The sequence below is a fragment of the Pseudorca crassidens genome, chromosome Y (assembly GCF_039906515.1).
Source record: "Pseudorca crassidens isolate mPseCra1 chromosome Y, mPseCra1.hap1, whole genome shotgun sequence".
Taxonomy (NCBI): domain Eukaryota; kingdom Metazoa; phylum Chordata; class Mammalia; order Artiodactyla; family Delphinidae; genus Pseudorca; species Pseudorca crassidens.
In genome coordinates, this window is record NC_090318.1 from 4,732,426 (window position 1) to 4,758,063 (window position 25,638).

General features: G+C 42.7%; 1 long non-coding RNA gene across 1 annotated transcript in view; it reads right to left on the bottom strand.

Annotated features, from left to right (window-relative positions):
- Positions 1 to 25,638, bottom strand: part of LOC137217868 (uncharacterized) — a 388,659-nt gene that overhangs the window by 248,945 nt on the left and 114,076 nt on the right. Inside the window, exon 3 of the long non-coding RNA XR_010940307.1 lies at positions 12,824 to 12,965. This is a non-coding gene — a long non-coding RNA (uncharacterized lncRNA). The remainder of the gene's footprint in view (positions 1 to 12,823; positions 12,966 to 25,638) is intronic.

Here is a 25,638-nt window from a genome sequence, read left to right on the forward strand (position 1 = left end):
TGGCTGCAACAATTTACATTCCCACCAACAGTGCACAACGGTTCCCCTTTCTCCACACCCTCTCCAGCATTTATTATCTCTTGTCTTTTGGATAAAAGCCATTCTAACAGGTATGACGTCATATCGTACTACGGTTTTGATTTGCATTTCCTGGACGACTAGTGACGTTGAGCACCTTTTCATGTACCTGTTGGCCATCTGTAAGTCTTCTTTGGAAAAAATGTCTATGCAGATTCTCCTCTGACACTCATTTTTAACTGATTCATTAGCTCCTGAAGCTAAGTCATGAGAAGATGGAACTCATCGCTTTATTGGTCTAAATGCCGCATCTTGATGAACAAACATTAAGAGAAGCATCCACCAGTGACCAAAATTTTATCCCTTCATCAAAAGAGTGCATTCCCAAACTGAATATTTTAGCTTTTCATCCGACCTTCACTTAGCTATTTTCTCAAGGTGAGATGCTACTTATAGATCTGCAACTCATCTTAAACTACTTTTTCTGATGTCGCTAAAGAAAAGAAAAAAGTCCCAAATAGCATCAGAAGAATGCAAATATTAGCACGCTGCTCATATTCAACCGTTTCTGACCTACAAAAAAATCTCAATTTCATGTAGCTCAACCTGGAAGTCATTCATTAAATGAGAACTTGCCATTTACACCGTCCTTCAGTATGAGAACGTGAATTGAGAGAGATGAATGATGGATATTTTGGTCTCATTGTCTGAAATGGTTTGTACTGAATTCAAGAAGTATTGATTCATTGATTTACTCATTCTTTCAAGGAAGATTTATGAATATTCATTGCATGTCCATAAATAGGCTGTATTGTGTGGGTACAAAAGAAGGATGAAACACAATCTCTACCCTAAAGAAAAGATTCAGTGTGGTCTGATTCTGGCATGTTCTAGAAAAGGTGGTGATTTCAGGAAAATGAGCACCTTTCTGTACTTCTTTGCCACAGTCTTGGAGTATTTTAAGAGCCCTAGAAGATATTACCCAGCTTCTTTCTGATTTCCAGTTAAAGATACAAAAATTAGTACAGTATGAAGAAGTCGGGCTGGACATAAAAAAGAGCTTCCTAATAATAAAGCAAGTTCTTCTCTGAAAACACATAAGACGTCCGTTTCCAGGAGAGGGTTAATCTCTGTGTGGCTCCTTTTTGAGCATAGACAGGAGATAATAACATCTCAAGCTTCCTTGGCTGTGTTCTGTGATTCTCCAATGCATAACATTTTTACCCCCCATCCCCGTGGGGAAAAATAAAGATATGAAATAAAGCACTTTTACAACTTTGATTAACTTTACACAGAAGGACGAGATCATGTACTTGGAAGGTGAACCTGGGATTTGTAAAATGATGAGTAAATTTAGTAGCACCATAAAGAATAATGACCCTGCTACGGAAAACGGTAAAGGGACGACATAACGTCTGCAGCTCTTCATTTTCTGGGGGAAAGAAAAAGGCTTAATAATGATTATTATAGTTTATAAGGGGATTTAGTGGCTGCCTAACTGTGTTTTGATTTTCCAGGATTAGCGCTCGGTGTCATAATTGTAGTCCCTCCTGATTGCAGACTGCACTGCGGTTACCCAGCCACTTGACTCCTTCTGAGTGCCAACCTCTGCATTCTTTTCGGGCTGATTTGAAGGTAATGAAACAATCTATATTTAGGTGTTTTGCAGAGGGTTTTTTATTTTTGGCTCAATGTTAACGATACGTTTTTCCTGTAGTAAATGCTGCTAACAGCAAAGGAGTAGAATGGATTTTCAGGAGAAAGTATTTGAAACCTGACTTGACTGTAATCAGTTTCATCTCATCTCCAATCCCCAACTCACTTTAGAGGCTGACGAGGGATAAATGGAGAGATAGACTGTATTTGTCAATGTCTAGTCAAAGGCCATCAACTATTTGATGGAGAGTACAGTAAACACCTTAGGCGATTCCCCCATTGAGACTGCAAGGAAATAGAGATTTCTGTACAAATAGAGGCCACCTTGGGAGCACAAGCAACACAGCATCTTAAGATGCCAACTGTGGGACCCTCATATGGTAGGTGTAAAGGTTCCTAGGGATGCACACTTGTATCAACTGAATCCCTGCTTCTACTTTAGGTCCCTATATGAGTTCTCTCCTTTTCATTCTCACCTGATTTCTGTTGGGTTTGTTCATCATTCTGTTGGTTTATTTATTTATTTTCTACATACATTCTATGTCTCTTTCTAAGCCACCTTAAAACCTTTGTGGAAAAGGAGAGATAATGAATGGATGAGAAAAAGAGAGATAACGTATGGATGGGTGGATAAGTGGGTGGATGGATAGGAGAGGATGGGAGAATGGATAAATAAATGGATGGGTGGATGGATGAATGGATGGATGGAAGGATAACAGGATGGGGTGGATGAATGGATGGTACATTTATGAATGGATGGATGGATGAGTGGAAAGATACACAGGTGAATGGGTAAATGGATGGATGGATGGATGGCTGGAAAGATGGATGGGTCAATAGGTAAGTGGATGGATGGGTGAGTAGGTAAATGAATGGATGGGTAGATGGAGAGATGGATGGGTCAACATCCATCTGGATAAGTGGATTTATCTGGATAAGTGGATGGGTGAGTAGGTAAACGGATAGATGGGTAGATCTGTGGATGGATGAATAGAAGGATGGGATGGATGGATGAATGGAAGGAAAGGTGGATTTTTGGATGGATGGATGGATGAATGGATGGAAGGATGGATAGACAGGTGGATGGGTGGACAAATGAATAGATAGATGGAAGGAAAAAACTTAGATAGATGGATATATAGATCAATATATGGAAAGATGGATTGATAGTGGGTGGATAAATGGGTAGATGAATGAATGGATGAATGGACAAAAAGAACCCTGAAAGCATACACACTTATGTCAGCAAACCTCTTGGCTAAACGTCATTTTCTACCACATGACCATTTGTCCCGTCCTTTTCTTCCTCTCCACCATTAACAGTGCCATTGCTTTAGTTTAGTTTTTCATTCATCAGCTCTCAAATCAATTCTCATTCTTCAACTCTCTTTCCTCTGAGAAACTCCTGTTTCTCATACTCTCCTCGCTTTTACCAGAATTTAGGCACCCCCTTTTTTCTATGCCCAAATCATCTTGAATATAACTTTCTTATACCGCATACCATACCCTTTGTCCTCCTTCTGTCTCCTCTGGCAAGCAGTGGGGCCTCTTCGAGGCTCTTGTTTTCATCTTATCTTGGTTTCCCCACTGCTGCACATATGGTTCTGCATGTTGCAATAACAGAAGGCAGCATGTATTAGGTTTCTCCCGTCTATGAAGTGTCATTCCATCCCCACAACAATCATAAGCGGTAGGTATTGATGTGATTCTTATTTATAATTAAGAAAGTTCGTTAAGGTTCAGAGGGGTTTGGTGACTTGCCTAAGATCACAGAGCTGAGAAGTGGTGCAGTGGAGGCAGAAATCTAGGCTATCTGACTCTAGAACACACATTCTTCATGCACAATAGCGTCCCAAGTGGGTGAAAACTGGTTCTGGGGAGGCGAAAAGAATGATACTCATTTTACGTGCAGAGTTCAGAAATACAGAACAGAGAAGCAGCATATCTGTTAAAACTTCATGGGGGGTGGATTGGGAACAAATGTGTGAAAAAGCACTGTAGTGTGCAATCATGAAAACACACTGAGAACTGTTCACAATAGCCAAGACATGGAAGCAACCTAAGTGTTCACTGACAGATGAATGGATAAAGAAGATGTGGTACGTGTATACAATGGAGTACTACTCAGCCAGAAAAAGGGACGCAATAATGCCATTTGCAGCAACATGGATAAACCTGGAGATTGTCATACTAAAGGAAGCAAGTCAGACAGACAAAAACAAACACCATATGACATCACTTATATGTGGAACCTGAAATATGACATAAATAAACATATACACAAAACAGAAACAGACTCACAGACATAGAGAACAGACTTGTGGTTTCCAACGGCGGGGGGAGGGATTGGGAGTTTGGGGTTAGCAGATGCAAACTAGTATATATAGGATGGATAAACATCAAGGTCCTACTGTAGAGCACAGGGAACTATACTCAATATCCTGTGATAAACCATAATGGAAAAGAATATTAAAAAGAACATATATATATATATATATATATATATATATATATAACTGAATCACTTTGCTATACAGCAGAATTAACAACATTGTAAATCAAATGTACTTCAATTAAAAAAAAAAAGAAAAAAGGCTGAGAAACACTGAGTCACACCATTCACATCCATCTGTGCTAGCATGCTGCCTCTCGTGAGGGGATGGATGAATGGGCTTGCCAGCGCAAGGAATGTAGCTTCAGAGATTCCTTCCTGGACCTCGGGAGTGTGGTGAGGAGACTCCCAAATGAACCCAGCTCCTGATTTATGCCCCTGTTTAATCCCTTCCTTTGAGTGTGGGCTGCCTGGTGACTTGCTTCTCTCCAACAGAATCCAGCAAAGACAATGGATGCACTTTCATGATTCGGTTACATACGAGAGTGACTTCTGTCTTTCTAGCAGACTCCTTCTCTCTTGCTGGCTTGTGATGAAGTAAGCGACCACAGGAGAGGTCAAGACAAGACATGAACGGACAGCTCCAGGTAACAGCCAGCAAGGACTCTCTCTCTCTGTCTCCCCAGTCATCTGCAAAGAACTGAATCCTGCCAAGAGCCACATGAGTTTGGAAGCAAACCCTTCTCCAGTCAAGCCTTCGGGTGAAACCCCAGTCCTGGCTGACACCCTGGCTGCATCCTTGTGAGACCCAGCTGAGCCGCACCTGGAGTCCTGACCCTGATGTACAGAACCTACGTGATGATAAAAGTGTGTTTGGAAAAAAAAAAAGTGTGTTGTTTGAAGCCGACGATTTTCTGGTAACGGGTTACACAGCAAGAGAGCACTAAGACAAGGAGTTTAAACTCCTTGGCTTGAAACTTCGAGAAAGCGAGACCCAAGATATCAACATAAATGAAAAGCAGATTCTGTGAGTTTGTTTTCACATCACTTGACAACATCTCCATGGATCTGAAGCACACTTGAAAGTTATGTTTGCAAGTGGTTATGTTTGACTAGAGGTGTAGGGAGACCAGAGTTTACTTGCTGGGAAGCTGCAGCTGAGTCCTCCAGAATCATCCTCCACAACGGTGCTTGAGATGTTATGTGTGTGCGCAGATCTATATACAACTGAGTGTTAGACTTCTTTATGTAATGGTGGTTACTTAGTCAGCTAGCTAGGATAGTGTTTTATTTGGGAGACCAGCATCCCCTGATAGATGCCAGTCAGCTACCAGCCCAGGGATTGATGGATGGAAGGACACACGGGCACCCATGGGTATGAAATAGTTTGTTACACATGTAGAAAACAGCAAGAGCATTTCCCAAGGAGAAGGGCTGAGGTCTGAGCCAGAGGGAAATGACAGCAAGGCGGGAGGGAAGTTCTGGGTTTCATTGTGTTAGGGGATCCGACCATGGTGAGGGTTTCTGTGTGCACAAGACTTAGGATTTTCCTGTCTTGAATTTCCCCACCACCTTCTAGGCAAGTAGCTCCTGATCTTTTTTTATTGGCTTGTCCAGCTGTAGGACAAAAGGGAATGAGGGAAGGGTCGAGTTTGAAAGCTGTCAGTAGTCAAACATCAAAAATGGAGTCTCATATCTTTTCCTGGAAAACTCCTACTCACCCTTCAAAACCCAGCTCATATGTTCCCTTCTCTGATGAATCAGGTGGAACCTGAACTCATGGGAGTCATTCTCTCCCCCACCCCCGAAATCTTCATAAGAGTATTTACCTTGTTCTATGTTTTAATGGAGTCAGACCCTTGATTACAGTGGCCACATAGTGACAGGATATATTAAAATAATAAGTGAAACATTATACATGGTATGACTGGTCAGGAATGGGTGAGATTATCAAGTGTTGATCTAGACTCAATAGAGGAAGGTGGGCGTCACCCACATGCAAGGATTTGTAGGATCACTGTCGAGACAAGAAAACAAGCACAGGAACAGAACTGAGAGCAGAGTCAGGACGCAGAATCCTTGACGTGAATCTAGAAGGCGCTGCTGTCACACTGTCCGTTTTCAAGTTCTATCCTTATATATAAGGTGACCACACGCCCTGATTCGCCTGGGGAAGTCTTGACTTACCCCTGTTTCTCCAGCAGATTTACGGACGAGTGTTGCCTTTCGCTCCCCAAAATGTCCCAGTTTGGTTGAGAGGTTGACTGCGTTTCCTCTCATCTTGCACATGCCTAGAAACCACTGTAATCAACCACAGAATCGTAAGGGATTTGGAAAAAGCTGGTTTCTACCCACCTTGATGGACCTCATCATCGAAAGCAAAGCAGTTCAACGTCCGTTGTGATTAATATCAACGGATGATTTAGGTGCCACGAGCATGAAGAAGTGTTTTATTTGTTAGACTACCTGGACGCGAAATCTCGGGGGTCTTCTACCAATAACAGCTGACAGGTGTACAGAGCTCTGTGGTCCACGAAGGACTTTCACCTTTTTGTCTCCACTACTCCGTGGTACATAGAGCACTTTGCCGTATTTGTCTCCATTAATCCAGAAAAACTCCGTGTGTGAGGCAAAACAGGCATTATGATCCCCACTTTACAGGTAAGGAAGTTGGGGTTCAGAAAGGTGGGCAGAAGGGCAATTTACCAAATCTGAAGGATGCAGAGTTGATCCTGGGGGGGTGGGTGTTCCTATCACACGGACTTCCCTGCCTCACGCTTCTCAGATCCACCTGCACTTCTAACGCGTGTCTCTGACCTGTCTTGACAGGAGAAAGATGGATGTTACACACTGGATGCAGGACACGTGTGCCACACTTTGGTGGAGAAATAGCATTTTCATCATTTAGAGGATCCCTGTGAGGATTCATTACAAGAAGTTCTAATAACACAGAACATTTGCAAATGTAACTTCCCTCATCCCAGAGATACTCAAGGAAGAAGAAATGCTTTTGTATTTGTTTGACTGTCCTCATTCCGTTGCCCTAAATAGTTGCTCTGCGATGCCCCTATTATTTCCTGAACCTCCACGAGCACAGCAAGGTCTGATGATGGGCCTACGGTGCTTTGAACTTGCTTTTCGAATCTCAAAGCTCAGCCATTAGAAAGGTGGCCACCACTGAACTATCAAAGAAGACGGCCCCCGCCAGGAGCAGATCAGACATTCCTCTTACCCCAGGTGTGTGGCTTTGCATGGAAAGGGCAAGGTGAAGGGAGATAAAAGGGGTAGACCCTTCAGGGGTTACTTGTAACTTGTGGACTTATCTGGTTTACAGGAGATCTCCGAAATGTTCTCTCTCCTGGTTGCACTTCAAAAAGGACATGGCCTTTTTCCCGCTGCATGCTGGCCCCCCTGGGTCCAACAAAGTCATCTCAGATTTTGCCAGCCAAATCGTCTTTCTAGCCACTTTATTTCTCTGTCATTACTGTGCCACCCAGATCCTGGAGAGGCCCGTGAGCGCTGAAATAGGGAGAGACACACAGATTTTGGGTAGCCACAAAGGACTCAGAGCCGCTGTGTTGTGGACTCAGAGGGTCATTTACTCTGACCTCTTCTGACACGGACTGTGTATAACATACTTTTTGCACAAATATACTCCCAGTTGTCCCAGGGACGTAAACTCCCAGGAAAACCCAGGAGGCAACAGAAAGGAGAGAAGGAGCTTAGTACATTTATTGGAAGCTAATTGCTTGATTCACTCGAGGGCTGCCCAGCTGCGGAAGTCAGTGGAGCAGTGTCGATAGCATTCGCTGAATTTTCATCTTGACTTAGGGAAACCCCAGGATGCCCTGGGAATTTGGCCTCTGTAAAGACTGTACCATATGGTCCATTTGCATAGACATAAGTTTGAGTTCTGAGCCCTAGGGCAAAACTTTCCTAAATTCCTCTCTTGCTCTTCTTTCCGTTTCCAGCAAACACAGGTACAGGGGGAAGCCGCTCCCCTTTTCTCCAGGCCCCTCATGGTAGGATCTGCACAGTATGGTCAAGACCTTTCTCTCTGATGATCCGTTCCCACCAGAAACAGGAAGGAAAGACACACAGTCAAGGGGCTTCGCTCATACAGTCGAGGGCATTTTTTAAAATCTGTAAAGTAAATGAACAACTTCCTTTAGTGCCTTTGGCCCTAGAAGATCAGCCATCTGTTCTAGAAGGTCACAGGCATAAACGTGAGTCAGTGAGCTTCAGGCCGAACCGTGAGCAGATGTGGGCTTTGGCGTGAAAGCGACACGGCCTCAGACGGCCAACTGGAACATCTGGCCCCCAACTGGCCCCTTGCCTCTTCTGTCAAAGCAGAGTAATGAATGAAAATGCCGCTGCCCGTTACAGATGGAAGAGTCCCTCTAGCTCTCTATTAGTGAGCAGTCAAGGCATTTTTGTTATCTCCGTTGACCCCCAAACCCCCAAGAAACAGAGGCTTCCCAGTAGTCACCAAGACAACCCAGAGAAGACGGGTGTCTTGAGCTTGTGGGCTGAAAGCAGGTGGTTTTTTTTTTTGCGGTACACGGGCCTCTCACTGTTGCGGCCTCTCCTGCTGCGGAGCACAGGCTCCGGACGCGCAGGCTCAGCGGCCATGGCTCATGGGCCCAGCCGCTCCGCGGCATGTGGGATCTTCCCGGCCCGGGGCACGAACCCGTGTCCCCTGCATCGGCAGGCGGACTCTCAACCACTGCGCCACCAGGGAAGCCCTGAAAGCAGGTGTTTTGAACCAAGAGGTGAAGTGCGAGAGAAGGCCATGGAGGGTACGGAAGCCACCCAAGTCAACTGGCAGTGGGAGAGAAGGCAAGCATCCTATACGGCCCAGGATGCGCCCACACTCCATGGCATCTTCTGCAGGGCAGGGCGTCTTGATGCCTGCTGGATTCTAATTTGAGGATGTCACCCCCCAAGATGAGCCACTGATACCATTAAAACACAATAGCTATCCTAGGGTTGATTTCTCTCTTGAAACCAAAAACATCTATGTAGTAATCTCCCCGTGTGTTAGACGCTACAGAAATCACAGCCAACAGGACAGATGTGGTTCCAACCATCAGGGAATGAAAACGCAAACGGGTTGTATACAAAATAAGGAGCCTCACCAAAGGAAAACTAGGGGATTGTAGGGGGACATACAGAAAGGGAATCTTACCGAGACCACAGAAACGGGAATGGCTTTCAGGAGAAACGGGCGTTCGTAGGCCTTGCGCCAGCCCCGCACACATGTGACCCTTTTAACCCAATTTCAGGCAGTTTAGTGCGTTGAACTAACGTGTACACGAAACCTTAGGCCTGAAAGTGATTTTGTCCACCAGGCACAGCTACCAGGAAGACAGCCCTGAAGTTCTGTTTTGTTTTGCTTTGGGGTGGAGTGGGCAGCAGAAGGTAGGAGAAGGACACAGGCACATTTAAGGCAGTGGGGCAGGGAATCGCAGAGCATGACAGAGAGCCCTGGGGGACTCAAGGAAGGGCCGGGGGCAGGACCGCTGACCACAGACTGAACCTTCCTATATTGCCCGGGCCGGGGGCTTGGCTCCTGAGTGTCTGCAAGCTTGCCTTCTGCAAAAATCCCAGCTGGGAACTTGCACAAGCCCTTCTCCTGGCTTTATCCTCTCTGCGGAATCAGAGCTTCTAGGTTCTAACACAGTAAACAGAACCTTATTAAGACATCTGTCTAATGTCAACAGCTTATCTTCACGGGAACACTACTGCAAATCCACCCAGCGACAAAACGAGTGTGTACAAGGAGCGAGCGGACGGCCCCTTGGAAAGACATTCCAAAAAATATGGGTCACGGAGAATGGCAGCGAGGGACTGGAAATGATTTTCGATCTAGACCTGGAAATGGTGAGATGACCACTGGAGGCTGGTGGATGGGTGGTAGTCTACCAGAGACCTCCGTGTTTATCATGGAAAGAGAGCGCCCCGGGGTGGTTCTTAAGCAGCGGCATCTGCACATTTTCTGCATTGTCTTTGTCATTTTTGTGGCCTGGGAGCCTCATTTTCTAGAGCAAGGTTCCTCCCCTCTACTGCAACTCCCTGAGTGCCACACCTGATTTTTTCTTCTTCTTTTTTTACTTCTGAAATGCTCTGTTTGGGCAACTTCCTTGCTTTACCCCTGCAATGCCAGTCCCAAGCAATAGCCACCTACGCCTCTCACAACCCCCTTGGGAGAATCGCAGATCACGCCCAGCCTGGAAGTGCTGTTGGCACAGCTCTTGTCTGCTCCCTTTCCTGTTTGCCCAGACTGTCACGTGGTGTATAGAGAAGTGTTTGCTGCTGGCGATGAGGATGCTGCCTTGTTATGTTGGGTAAGTGACTCAGGCAGTTACATGAGGTGACACACCACCACTGCTGTGGGCAGCCCACCTGTTTGGAGTGAAAGGGGAAAGGTGTGATGATTCTCTCGAAGCAAACCTGCCCTGGCGGATGGCGAAGACCCATCGCCTCCAAGTTACTGGCTGCAGGGGCGTGTTGAGAAAATGGTGTTCTCTCTCTCTCTCTCTCTCTCTCTCTCTCCCCATATGCATTTAGAGTGAAGCATCTCTGAGGGTCCATGGTCACCCGTAGGATGGTCCAGATCGATGACGAGGCCAGGCTGTACCTCCCAGTGGTGCACAGCTACGGACACTCACAAGGGGCTGTAACCGAGTGTAAGCCCAGCTTGGACTCTCCCTTCCAAATCCTCTCTTCTTCCATGGCCTCCGGATTCCAGGGGAGGACAGAGGGGAACACAGACGGATGATCGTAGGACCAGATCTACCGCTTTGACTTCTCCCAAAAAGGAGGTGGGGATTTGCATGTGCAAGATTGAAAGAGGAAATGCTCTTCCAAGAGACATGAATCTAAGGATGGGAGAAACATTACGGGCTGGTGTTTTCCCCTTGCAATTTAAGGACAATCATAGGAAGTCTATGGCTTTAAAACATTCTCCCCTTGTTATCTGTTTCCTTGCACCTCCCCATCATACGTAACAGCCTACACATTATTGATAAGAACTAATGCCACAGTACCTATGGCAACAACTCAATAAATTCGGTTCATTGTTACCTGACAGGTGGTAGGTAAGTTGCTTACACAGCTGGGCAGCCCTACACACAACCGTAATTCTTGGCACGTACCGGCTCAGGCTTGGCAGTGGAGGGTAGGGGATTAGGGTTTGACGTGTCCTTTCACGGTCTACCTGCTTCTGTTGATCACATGGAAGGACAACATTCTGCCCAGGGCTCGTAGGGACCCGGAGCTTCAGGTGAGGGTCAGCAGCGGGGAAGGTAGTCAGTGATGCACGTACGAGTGAGAGGCTGCAGGACCAGCCCTGTATTTAGGGGGCAGTGGTGGCGGAGAAGCCGAGACAGCGGTAGGCCTAGAGGACACCCCTGTCTTTCCCTAACCGTTGGAGAGAGGTAAGCCCCTCGAATGACGAGGACGATGTTTTCATTCACGTGTATCAATTAATTTCCATCACGGTCTTATGGATGCAAGTACGGTAACCCTTATTTTAAAGACAAGGAAACTGAGCCCCCAAAGGATATGTGACTTTCTCCAGGATATGCAGTCACCTGTGTTTTTATATGTAACTTAAGTCAGAAGAGGGGTGTTATTTCCTACAGATGATTGAGTTTTGCCGGTTTAAAATGCTGACCCATTTTCTTTCTTATCGGATGATTCTTAGCACTTGTATTTAACAAAAGCTTAACTGAGAAACCAGTGTCCAGAGCTTGTACGAAATACAATCATTCAGCGGCCAGCAAATTGCCAATTTCTCTAGCATCCGTCGCAATGTAGTTTAAGAAAAACCTTCATCGCCCAAACCTTTGCTGGCTACTTCTAATGAAATGGCTCTTTCAGAGGTAATCTCTCACTATCTTTTACAATACTGCTTCTAATACCTTCCCCCCCCACCAGAGTGGAAACTATAAATGCTCACTATTGATCTTCTTATTGAAAAATGGCATTATAACAGGTCGCGTTAGAAGCTTGAATCCATCAGAGAAAAGCACGGACAGAATTTAAATTATAGAAAACTGAAGGTAGCTGATTGGATTTTTAGTCTATTAAAAAAATAATAAACTTATTCATACGGACAGTTTTTCAAAGTCTTTCATCCTGTGTGGTCTCGAATCCACGGTGAAATGTGGGGTTAATTCTAAGGTCTGTTGGGGAAGGAATAAAGAGAATGGGGCATGTGGAGGGGGGAGTCTCATGAAAACCATTTCAATAAGAAATAATCTGATAAGTGAGAAGTGTAAACGTCTGGAAGGTGGCCTCACAGAGTCCTGAGTGAGTCCATTTAGTGAGAAATCAGGACTCTCCAGAGGGAGGTAACTGCATTAGTCACTCTGCAAATAGACATAAAAGACTAGCCTTTCTTGGGTTTTTTGTTTGTTTGTTGTTTCTTTAGCGTTCATACCAAGAGGACAGTTAATGAGTTTCACTGACCCTATTCGTTAAGAGTAAAAAAAAAAAAAAAGGTAGCAAATTACAAAGAAACACCTCCATTATGGAAATCAGCCTAGGGAGAACAGAGTGTGTACACACTGCCTCATTCTCATGCACACGTTCGTTCGTTGGAAATCACTCCGCACACCAAGTGTCACACGTTTTTATGGGGACAGGAATGAGCTGAAAATCAGGCAACATGGAAAACTGTACATTGTACCCTTTTCATGCTGGCTAAAGCTAAAAGGGAAGAGAAAACTCCAGTGGGCAAAAAAAAAAAAAAAGAGAAAGAGATGGAAAAAAAATGAAGATAATATAAATCTCACAAAGATTTTGGTTTACCTTTGTCTTGCGATGAAAATGAGTTTCATTCAAATCCAATCCTTCAGTCCAGGATGTGGGTGTCTTGGATCAAGTGGCATCAAAAAGTCAATAAACTTTTGGTTGATGTATGACGTACCGAAGAAAAGTGCACAAATCATACCTGTATGGGAAAATGAATGATGGCACAGTGAACACAGACACGTCACCACCATCCAAGTCAAAAAGTCAAGCATTACCTGCATCTGAGAAGCATCTTCAAGTGACCTCCCAATAATTACCACTCCCCATGCCAAAAAATAACTGTTTCCTAAATTCTAATACCATAGATTCAATTTGCCTGTTTTTAAACTCTATATACATGGAATCCTACAGTATTCATTACTCTGTCTAGCTTCTTTCATGTAACATTACAAGATGTATCTATGTTGTTGCATGGGGCGGTTCATTGAGTTTTTAGTTCTATGCACTATTCTTTTGTATGAATACACCTCAGTTTATTCATTCATCCTACTCTTGATCAACATTTAGGTTCTTTCCTTTTCTTGGCTTTAATGAATAGTGATGCTGTGAAGATTCTTGGACATAACTTTTGGTGCAGGTATGTATACATGTATGTCAAGAATGGAACCAGGCATCTCTATGGTCAGTTTTCACAGATACTGCCAAACAAGTTTCCAAAGGGTTGCACTAATTTATACGTCCTCCCACCAGCATTGTCAGTGAGTTCCAGTTGCTCTATATCTTTGCCAACACTTCCTGATATCAGTCTGTCTATGGTAGCCGTTTTGGTGGTGGGGCAGAGGTCTCTCATTCTGGTTTTAATGTAAATTTTCCTGACATTCAATGAGGTGGAGTATCATTTTCATGGGTGCATCAGGCATCTGGATGCCCAAAGTATGAGGTGCTAGTTCAAACCTTTTGCTCACTTTTGAACTGGGCTGTTAGTTGGTTATTTTTTGTTTTTTTTTAACTTATTAATTTGTAGGAACACTTTCTATCTTGAGGATAGGACAATTTTGCTAGTTTAAAATGCTGTTGGGACTTCGCTGGTGGTCCAGTGGTTAAGACTTCGCCTTCTAACGCAGGGGGTGTGGGTTCGATCCCTGATCAGGGAGCTAAGACCCCACATGCCTGGTGGCCAAAAGACCAAAACATAAAACAGAAGCAATACTGTAACAAATTCAATAAAGACTTTAAAATTGGTCCACGTCAAAAAAAAAAAAACTTAAAAAAAGTAAATAACTAACTAAATAAAATGCTGTAAATATCATGTCATAAACCGTGGCTTTTCTTTTTACTGTTTTAATGGTGTCTTTTGCGATCAGAACACCTTGCCAGTTTATTGGTCTCTTCCTTTATCAGGAGCGTTTTGTGCCCTGTTAAGATAGCTTTGACAATTGTGACGTGTCTGATGGCAGTCTGATTACTTGATCTCTTTGTTTGTTTGTTTCTCTTTGTGGTCAGCAGGATGGACTGTCTGAGAGAACCAGGCAGATGTTGCTGGAAGTGTAACTTCCAACAAGCAGTATTTTGATTAAACTACAATGGTCCTCAATGCTTTACTTTTTTAATCAAATGAATCTTGCTTTCCCTTTGCCTTTAAACTAACCAAACTGAATTCCTTTCTCTTAAGGCTCTGTCCTGTAATGAAATTAAAATATATTTTACAAATAATTTACTCACTGATAATTTAGTACAGTCGAGTTATGAAATGCATGTCATTTTTCATTGTATTAGGAATATAAAGTCAATGAAACAAAAATTTACTATGTTAAGGTAGAAAATAAGGTATCAAAAGGAGAAGCTGGAGAAAATGAATGACAATTTTAGCCGACTTCAATAATGGGCAAATTGCAAAATCCTGCAACAGATTGCTCGGGGGAAAGGATGAAATGACTCATTCTATAGCAGAGCCTGGATAATATAAGTAAGAGCTGTTAGAATAGTGAACACACTGAACACAGCAACCATCCAATAACTACCGGTCATTGTTAACGCTGGCAGGTGAGTTCTCGCCTTCTGCCTCCTGGTGATTGCTGGGAAACTCTGCCTCTACAGGTGGACAAGTCCCTGATAAAGAGTCTGACACCAGCATACATTGTTCACACAAATAAAATCAGACAGGCATTTTGAAGAATGACGTTATTAACTTTAAAACACTTGGATTTGGAGAATATTTCTTCTTCCTAGGTTTATATCACTCATATGGAAAGTGAATCATGATTCTACATATATTCTATATATTTAATTTGGGCATCTCTTATACCACTTTTTTTCATAGAGTGATTATTTTCGTGTTTTTTTTTAATTGAAATACAATACGGCTCTTTAATGAAGGAAAGTTGAAGAGAAGTATTACATTCTTTATGTAATCAAAATATTTTAAACCAGGCCAAAGAAAACATAAATTATTCAAGGTTATGACTACCTTTTGACAGCAGCCCTGGGTTCCATCCATGAAAGCATTAAATCTTCCAAAATGTGTGTGTGTGTGTGTGTGTGTGTGTGTGTGTGTTTTAATTGTACTGCAAAAAATCTTAGGTTTTTGAAATAGTTTTCAGGTCAGATAAAAACTGACCAGTCCTCGCTCTGGCCAATAATAAAATCTGTAGCAAGACTAAAGAAATGATTTGTGGTGAAAGACAAAATAAATGTAGACATTGGATAAGAGGTATTTCTTCCTTCATCTATACTCAAACCTACCATTTATGTGAGAGTTTAACAAGGTTGGTGAGTGTTATGTTCAAAGATGTGCTAAACCATATAGGAGTGATGCATGCCTCCCATTTAAGGCTTCATTTGCACCTGGAAACTTTACTCTTCAGGACTAAAATGAACTTTATTCTCAACCTCACCGATGTTATTTTTTTTTAAAAAAAAAAAGGAGGCAGGGGATACTGGCAGAGTAGGAATAGCAGAGGTGACAGAGATGAATTCTAGCGTCAGAATGGGTTTTAAATAAACAGAAAAGAGTGATGTGAGAGAGGAATGCAGGAGTGTATCTTCTCTACGGCATCCTACTCTGGAGAAATTCCTTTGGTGTCGATATGTTTAGCTTTCAAAGAATCACATAGACCTAAATGTCAAGGGGTTTGTGTGTATCTACCCAATTCAAAATCTCTTTCAAGGTTGCTGACAGACAGAGGCAATTTTCCAGGCGATCAGCTGGAATTTCCCGCTTTTATCTGAAGGAGAGGATAAAAATTCTTGGAATCTGGGATGTCCTGATCCAGTGGGTGCTCAAGTCTTCTCTCTGGAAACTCTGGTTTTCCAGTTTATTTCTTTTCACTTTGGGAATTTCTAAGCCAATGGATTGGAAATAAATAGAGAAAGAAGCATATGCTTCTTTCAGGAAGTAAAGCCACTGGGAAGAAGTGAATAAAAATCCTTGCACTTTGAGAAAGGGTCATGGCAGTGAGGCAAAGCCCAGTCTATGGGAGGGAACTGGCCTCTGCGGGCGGGAGGGAGCTGGATCCCTGCAGAGCTGGCTGCTGCCGCTCATGAGACACGGCATACGTGATCACCATGGAGACACGTCACCCTGGGCATCAGGCAGGGACAGCCAATAATATGGCTTTATAAGAGCTGGGGTGCTTAATTAGGAAAAGCTATCCAATATCTTCATCTTCAACCAACCAAGTAGTGTCCTTTGGAGGAACAGTGTTTAATCCTCGTTATAAAATAAGAAGATATTAAGCATGACAATGGAAGACCAGGTTAATAAAACAGTGGATCTTGCAAGAGAGAAGCAACAATGGAAACCAGACATACTGCTCACTCAATAAATAGTGACTAAATACCTACTTGAAACAGGTGTCTTGTTTGATAGACATATTGATAAGTGCTTTCACTTACATCCTGGATCTCTAAAACCTAATTGTACTTGAGTCCTGTTTATAAGAGTTTTAAAGAAAATTAATGTTGGGAGCTGAAAAGTGAATATGGCATTTTTCTCCATGCCCCAATACTTTTCTCTTTTTTAAAAAATTTATTCATTTTATTTATCTATTTTTGGCTGCATAGGGTCTTCGTCATTGCATGCAGGCTTTCTCTAGTTGCGGCGAGCGGGGGCTACTCTTTGTTGTGGTGAGTGGGCTTCTCACTGCGGTGGCTTCTCTTGTTGCGAGCACGGGCTCTAGACACACGGGCTTCAGTAGTTGTGGCAGGCGGGCTCTGTAGTTGTGGCGCATGGGCTCAGTTGCTCAGTGGCATATGGGATCTTCCCGGACCAGGGCTCGAACCCGTGTTCCCTGCATTGGCAGGTGGATTCTTAACCACTGTGCCACCAGGGAAGTCCCCCCCGCAATACTTTTCTAAATAAACAACACCATGTGCATATGTTTTTCAGGCCCTGACACAGTTCCTGGTATCTTACTCTCTCCTGGAAATCTCTTCAGAGTGAAAACAATCTTTTAAAACTCAAAGGATAATTCTGTTTCTAAAACACCTACTTTGTGCCAGGAAATTGGTTACGCACTTCGTCTCGTTTATTGATTATAGTTTCAGCATGATCTTGCATGGTGTGGATTGCTTATTGTGCTTTACAGAAGAGGAATCCAAAGAGGAGATGACTTAAGGTTTCTAAGCTTCCAGGGAAGGACCTGAGAAGCTGAAGTCCGTGGATCTTATTCCAAAAGCTCTTTCTTACTTATCTACCTGAAACAGATTCACAAACGGGTGCTCAGTGAGCACAGAGTAACTGCCGCAGGAGTTGCTTCCCTTCCCCTTGTTGACACAAACATAGGATTACGTTTCACGACCGTCACTAAACATCACAGTTCTCAAATGTGAACATGCACCAGAATCAGCTGCGGCCGGGTCCACAGGGTTTCTCTCTAAACAGCCACAGAATAAGTATTTCAGATCCTGCGGTCCATACAGTCTCTCTTGTAACTGTTCAGCTGTTGCAATGTTAAAGCAGCCATACCTCGTAAGACGTGACAGGGCGTGACTGTGTCCCCCTAAAAGCATACTCATGGACACAGAATTTCATATGGTTTCCATCCGTTGCAAAATATGATTCTTCCATGTGACATTAACATTTGAGATAAACATAAGGTTATTTTTTTCTTACCATTTTTTTAAAAAATAAAGAGATGGGGGCTTCCCTGGTGGCGCAGTGGTTGAGAGCCCGCCTGCCGATGCAGGGGACACGGGTTCGTGCCCCGGTCTGGGAAGATCCCACATGCCGCGGAGCGGCTGGGCCTGTGAGCCATGGCCACTGAGACTGCGCGTCCAGAGCCTGTGCTACGCCATCAGGAGAGGCCACACAGTGAGAGGCCCACGTACAGCAAAAATAAATAAATAAATAAAATAAAGAGATGGCTGATATAAATATAAGCTTATGAGTATCAAGTAGATCATAAAAAATTCTGGGAGGGAGCAGAGAACTTAGAACTTTCTCTTATGGAAAACTGTCTTTCACAGTACAATTTATAGTTTTTCCGTTACCAGTTTTGTTGTTGTTTCTTGGTATAATTCAGTACTTCAATGTAATTTTGTTATAATTACCAAAAAAAACATGATTCTTCTTTTGATTTTGTTTGTTTCCCCAACCATTTAAAAACAGAAAGGCCAGTCTTAGTTTATGGCTGGAAAAAGGCAGATGGTGGTTCAGATCTGGACTTCTGGGCTTCGTTTGCAGACCCTGACCTAGAGGGGTTATTAAAACTAAGATGCTGGGCTCCACCCCAGAGTTTCCCGTTCCTTAGGACAGGAGCTGTCCTGAGAACTGCATTTCTAACAAGCTCTGTGGTGGGTTCCACCCTCAACCGAATGGTGCAGGGAGATTAAGAAATCAAGAATGAGTCGCTTGTAGGTCAACTCTTGTTCAAAGCAGTGATGTTTCTGGATAATTTTCCCATGTGCCTGTGTCCCACACCTGTTTTCTTTAATCAAATCAGCTGCCTACATTTGAAAAGTGGGATATTTACAGAAAAACACGAGCTTCTGACCACTCTTGAAAAATGCAGAAAACATTGTAGTGTTTTCTACATCGACGGCAGTGTTGACCCTCGATTTCTACAAGGCAAACCTTGCAGTCAAGATGGCCCCATGAAACAATGCTTACAGCTCTCCATGGTCTTTACGTAGTCTGTCACCACGTCCTTACCTTTTCTGGCCCTGGGACCATTTGCCTTCACAATCCCTAAACTCCATGGATGGAGAGAGATTACTGTACCTTACATCAGAGGACTTAAATTTAAATAACACCTACTGGGACGAAGTGAGAGAGTGGCATGGACATATATACACTACCAAATGTAAAATAGATAGCTAGTGGGAAGCAGCTGCATAGCACAGGGAGATCAGCTCCGCGCTTTGTGTCCACGTAGAGGGGTGGGATAGGGAGTGTGGGAGGGAGACGCAACAGGAAGGAGATATGGGGATAGATGTATACGTGCAGCTGATTCACTTTGTTATACAGCAGGAACTAACACACCATTGTAAAGCAATTATACTCCAATAAAGATGTTAAAAAAATAAATAAATAACACCTAATTTGTGTTGGGCACCTAGCCATACATTCTCTCTCTATATATAGTATATTACACACACACACACACAGACCCATGTACGTATACATACACACACATATATATGTATATGCATATATATGGTTAATGCATATATAATACTACATATAAAATTATGTACCGGTAATTTCCCTAATATATACACCGACCAGGGAGGTGGGCATGGCTACCTCCATTTTCTAGGTACACAAAGGGAATCACAAAGATCATACAGATTGCCTAAACGTACCCAGAAGGACAACTGAGTACCAAATCTGTCTGCCCCTAAACGGTATGGCCTCTTCTATATATACTAACCCTCCCTCTCCAAGCGCAGAGCAAAAGAAATATTTCCTGCGGCACCTGCTCCCTATAAACATGAGGTGTGCCTGCCACCTGTTAATCGTGGTGAAGGAAAAACAGAGCAGCGGATTATTTACCAGAAATAAATATCAAATTTTAAAAATTTTGTATCATTATAGGCTCGTGGTTTTTTAAAACATAGCAATAACTTGTCTAAAGAATGCTGTGCTTTGCAAATCTACTGTAATATATTTTATTCCCTGACACGTAATTGCACACCAATCAGTTCTGATTCTCTGCTCTTCATCAGGCGGTATTTATTTGAAATATCTCTGAAGTGGTTCTCCAGAGAACAAGCTGTGCGCCGCCTAGGAGGATCAGACGGCTGTTTTGCGGGTGATCGGCCATGCTATTCTGAATCGCCATGGGACACAGGTTCAAAGGTTAGACGTCAAAATCTTTTCAGAGATTCGTTAGTTTCCGCATAGCTAGCAAAAAAGCGGCAGAAATCAGGCATTTAAAAGAGAGCTATAAACGTAGAGAAAAATGACCATGATTAGCGATTGTTTTCATCCACGGGGATGCCGTAAAACTGTACCTAACATACGCTGCTTTATAATACACGTATAGCGTACAAACCAGTATGTTAGGTGTACTTTGGGTACGTGTGCACGTACTTTGTATACACACATACAAATTCACATATAACAGTTATACGCATATATGTTATATATATATATGTGACAAAGAGTATATTTTAGATGCACTTATTTATAACATGTGGATTAAAAGAGTTGTGATATACGGCTTCCCTTGTGGCGCAGTGGTTGAGAGTCTGCCTGCTAATGCGGGGGACACAGGTTCGAGCCCTGGTCTGGGAGGATCCCACGTGCCGCGGAGCGGCTAGGCCCGTGAGCCACAACTACTGAGCCTGCGCGTCTGGAGCCTGTGCTCCGCAACGGGAGAGGCCGCGACAGTGAGAGGCCTGTGCACCGCGATGAAGAGTGGCCCCCGCTCGCCACAACTAGAGAAAGCCCTCGCACAGAAACGAAGACCCAACACAGCAAAAATAAATTAATTAATTAATAAACTCCTACCGCCAACATCTTAAAAAAAAAAAAGAGTTGTGATATAGATATTAATGCATATGTAATATACACTACCTATAACATATATAATATATATCACAATTGTTTTAATCTATATAAGTTATAAAAGTGCATCAAAAATATCCTCTTTGTAATACATATAAAACAGAGTATATGTATTATAAATGTTATGTATTTTTCATATGTATAATGCAGTATAACATGTATTCTTATATTCTTATTCATATACAATAGTTAAACGGTTTTATATATATGTTCATACATATTACAAAGAGGATATTTTAATATTTAATAACATATAGATTAAATAATTACGATGCGTATCATGTTATATATATTGTGTAAATTATATATGCATTGATATATATATTGCAATTGGTTTAATTCTCATGTTATCAAAGTGCATCTGCAATGTACTCTCTGTAATATATATAAATATATGTAAGAGTACAACTGTTATGTATGAACACACACACACACACACACACACACACACACAGAGTTCACCTAACATATACTGTTTTGTAATCTGCATATATTACAAAGCAGCATATGTTAGGTGCACTTGGCTGAGCTCTGTAAGCACGCAGTAAATGAACAGTCACGCCGCCCCCAGAAGGTGCTCCTCCAAGTTACGCACTTGCAGTGTGCAGCAAACACACGAAAACTTGCACCAAAGTGTCTTCACTCCCCATTTCCGTCACTTTGATTTGAAATAAAAGGAGAAATTCTTTTATGTAAATATTTGCAATCTTTAAAGTGAAGAGATCATCAGCTGGAAGAAAAGCAAAGATGTGAATTGAAACGTAGTAACTTTCCCAGCAGGATCCGCGCGTCTATTTACCATGAACATTTTAATTTGTACAACACTTCTGCTGCCTTTGAGGAGAGAGCTTACTTAGCCCCCATAGTTGGAGCTCAATTTCTTTCTGGACTTCACAGATCAAAAGGCGTGGTAGTTTTTCCCAGGAATCCTGGCATCTTGTACTGTTCACGCCATTCCAGCCTGTCATGTTTGTCAGTGAAAGAACAGGAAACTGCTTTGAGGCGATGCGGAAGGAGGTATATGTGACTGACGGTGTTCACACTTAGAATGAAGGGAATGGCCATATTTTAGATTCCACATACAAGTCATATCATGTGGTATTTGTCTTTGCCTTTCTGACTTACCTCACTTAGTATGATCATCTACTTCAATTTAAAAGAAGGACCTCCTGTGTGTATAGCACAGGGAACTCTACTCAATACTCTGTAATAACCTATATGGGAAAAGAAACTAAAAAGGAATGGATATATGTGTATGTATGTATAATGGAATCACTTTACTGTACACCTGAAGCTAAGACAACACTGTAAATCAACTTTACTCCAATATAAGATAAAAATTAAAAAAAAAAGAATAAAGGGATGGCAGGAGACAGTGGAGGCTGGGGATGCATCCCGTTTCTCTGCTGGTTCCATTAAGAACATCGTGAAAAGTGCTTCCGCGATTTAATGCAGTTTCTTTTATCTACTATTGGAGGAGTTTGTGTTTGTCTATATATGGAAAGTATACATTCTCTTTTTAGTTTTCAAGGTAGTAGAGGTACTTAGGTGCAGCGACAAATGACTGCGAATGGATTCTTTGTAGGTAAATATTATTAGAGTGATGGCCCAGAAGTGGTGAAAACAAAGATTTTGAAAATTCAAATAGGCTGACGTGGAGAAAACCACACATAATCAAATTCACAATGTCTAAGTAATGCATAATTAGGCTATATTTTCCCAGGACAAAAGCACTGAGTTTTGAAAAGGAAATCTTAAACTTTTGCTTTAAACACATAATAAATACTGAAAATAACTACGTTTTCATCTAAACCGTGGTAAGCTTTTAATGACAGACATTTTTGTGCATTACAAGCCCGAAGGCCTTCGCGGAAAGTGATTTTTTTTTTTCTCTTGGTGCTTTTAAACATGCTTGACAGTTTGCACTTTGCTTGCAGACCTACCCTCCAGAATTCCACCAGCTCACTCCGTCTAAGTGTTGCCGGTTTGGATAAGTATTATGAGAAACTGAGCAAAAGGCTCAATTTAGCATGCAAATCATCGCCTTGGTTACTTGACCCTGAGATGCCAAGAACAAAGCCAGTTGCTCCACTGAATTTATTACATTTAAACTTATTATACAGTCTTAGCTTTTAATTTTCTTTCACCAAAATGAGCAACTTATTCCCTCTGGCAAAGTCCACAGAGCCTCTATGCTTTCCCATCCCCTGGTCAGGTTTCCTGGTCTGTATTTTAAGGTATAAACAAAGTTCTCTTCATATGAATACGTAAAAGTTTTTTCACATTCATTATTTTATTTACAAGGTCACTGAGCTAACCTTGATTTTACTGCTGACGAAAGGTGAGCTGCAGAGACCAGGGCACCTGGACCTTGTCAGGCAGGTACAGCGTGTCAGGGCTGGACCCCAGGCCTATATCTTTTGACCCCCGATCCTACACCCCACGGCTGGTTCTCCTACACCTCACGCCTCTGACACGATCAAAGGCCACGATGTTCGCATTCCATTGTCCATTGAATGAGTTTATCCCACTCTCTCCTGACATCAAATTCTGTCTCCATTCTGGATCAGACCTCAGCTCTACTCTTCATGGACCGATTTAGTACATATTCACCCAAAAGAACAACTAGCAGAGACACAGACGTACCATGTTTAGAAAAATCTCTAGTTACGTAACGGCTATGGTTGCAGAGGTGAACGATGAACATAGATAGCTGCAGACGCCCTTGCATTTCTTCAGGGTCCTTCTAAGACTACGTGCCTGGCTCTGATATCCATAAGGGAAGGAACAATCTGGAACAACCCCACAGAAACACGGGGGCCCCAAGCAAGGTGAGATGGGTGCATACCATTTGAGATCTGTCCCCCAAAACAGGTGGGGTGACTAGGGAAGATGAGGAAGGGTTAAACACTTGGTGGCTCCTCTGAACACCTGGGGTCCACACATTTCGGTGGGGGGTAGATATTCTCAAGTTCATCACCGTGCGCAGGAATTTGAGGAATTCATTAGGGGGACACATTACGTTCCATGCTTCTCAAACTTTCCTGTTCCTTGAGTCTCCTGGAGATTTTACCACAAGGAACATTTGGATTCAGTAGGTCTTGGGCAGAGCCTGAGAGCATCTCTGATGATCTCTCTTCTCGACGCCAGGATCCTTGACCTTTGGACCATACTTTCTGTGGAAGACTGTTCTACAGGGTCCTCAACAGTGGTGTCTGGAGGGCAATGCAAATAGACTGACATCCAAAATGGGAAGATGCCCGAGGACTTTCCAATGATCCAGCATCAAGTGTTAATAACATCAGCGAATGTGGTTGTGAATTACGGCAAAATGCTTTCATAGTCAATGCTCGTTTCAAGCTCAAAATGTCTTTGTGAAATCAATAAGACAAACATTATTTCTTCTTATTATTTTCAAAAAAAAAAAAAACCAAACGAACACCTAAGGAATAGTTAAGTAGATGGAGAAACATCATACCACAGGTTAGTGTTTCCTGTACTCTTAGCATTAATTTTGGGATTTTTCCTTAGATGGTATTCTGTCCCCATAAGCCTAGTCACAATTTCTCTCCATCTACAGAAGTAAGTGTGATGGACCCTGAAGAAGCAGACTTACTTGTTAACTCAAAACCAAAAATAGGGGTTTAGCTAGAAATTCCCCTCAGGAAGAAAAAAATAAGTTTTTCCAGCAAAGGGCGACTATTATATTTGTTTCAGGACAACAGCAACTCACGCACACCACAAAAGCAGCATCGAAATCCCCTGTCACTGAGAGAGCAGTTATGTGCTACAGCTGTAAAGTATGAACTTGTTATTTCGCTTGTGTTACCCAGGACTTCACTGCTGGATGGACAGAGAAAGAAGTAGAAAGTTCCCCTTATTGCATAAGCATGGTCCCCTTCTGAGGACTACCTAGCACTCCTTTCTTCTGCATCAAAGAGGCATAGCTATTTTCAACTTCAGGAGGGAGGAATGGGTCAAGAAAAGGGAAGCTAAGAAGAAAAAGCCGGAATAATGAGCCCCTGTGCCCTTGTGACTTACATAATCTACCAAAGGGAGCTCAGTGGGAACCACAGAAATGGAGTGGAGGCAAAGCTGGCGAAAGTAGGTTTCCAAGAATCAGGAGTTTTAAACACATTGGCACTCAACGGCTCTTCTTTGAGCTATGTGCTATTTCTAAACGGCATGGCTGAGCGACTCTGTGCTTTCTTTGGTCTGCAGAGTGGTAGAATATATATAACACGCTGTGCAGTCTTTCTCAGTATCTCTGGGTCCCTCTCTCTTTGGGAGAGGGGAGATGCTGGCCTAGGAACAAATTAAAGATGAGAAGTTGATACTGAGGCTTTAATGGCACTGAAGCCTGAGGAAGGAAATCTTTCTTAACTGAAAAAATTCAAAATAGCAGGGAAAACTGGTGTAGTGGAAACACATTGCACTGGAAGTCAGGAAACGAAAGTTATTTTTCAGGTTCTTTTACTTAATCACTATTGGGTAAGGTCTTAGCTTTGCAGACACTCGTGATAGAAATAAGTCATCCATTGAGAGTCAGGGCCCAAGCATTCCCATAATCATTTTACATATATAAGCATGTAAGTATATTGTGGGGAACCCAAGCTTTGGAACTGATAGATAGATGGACAGATAGATATGATAGATAGCTAGGTAGGTAGACATGATAGATGGATGGACAGATGGATGGATTGATAGATAGGTACAAAGACATCAGAATATGCACCCCCAAATATGCCACTTTGGCATAAGAATTATTTTAAGATGAAAGCAACTGAGAAGTAACAGATGCAGGAAGAACTCTCTGCCCTTCCCCTTTCTGCCTAAAAGAAGGGCATAAATTTCCCTTTGA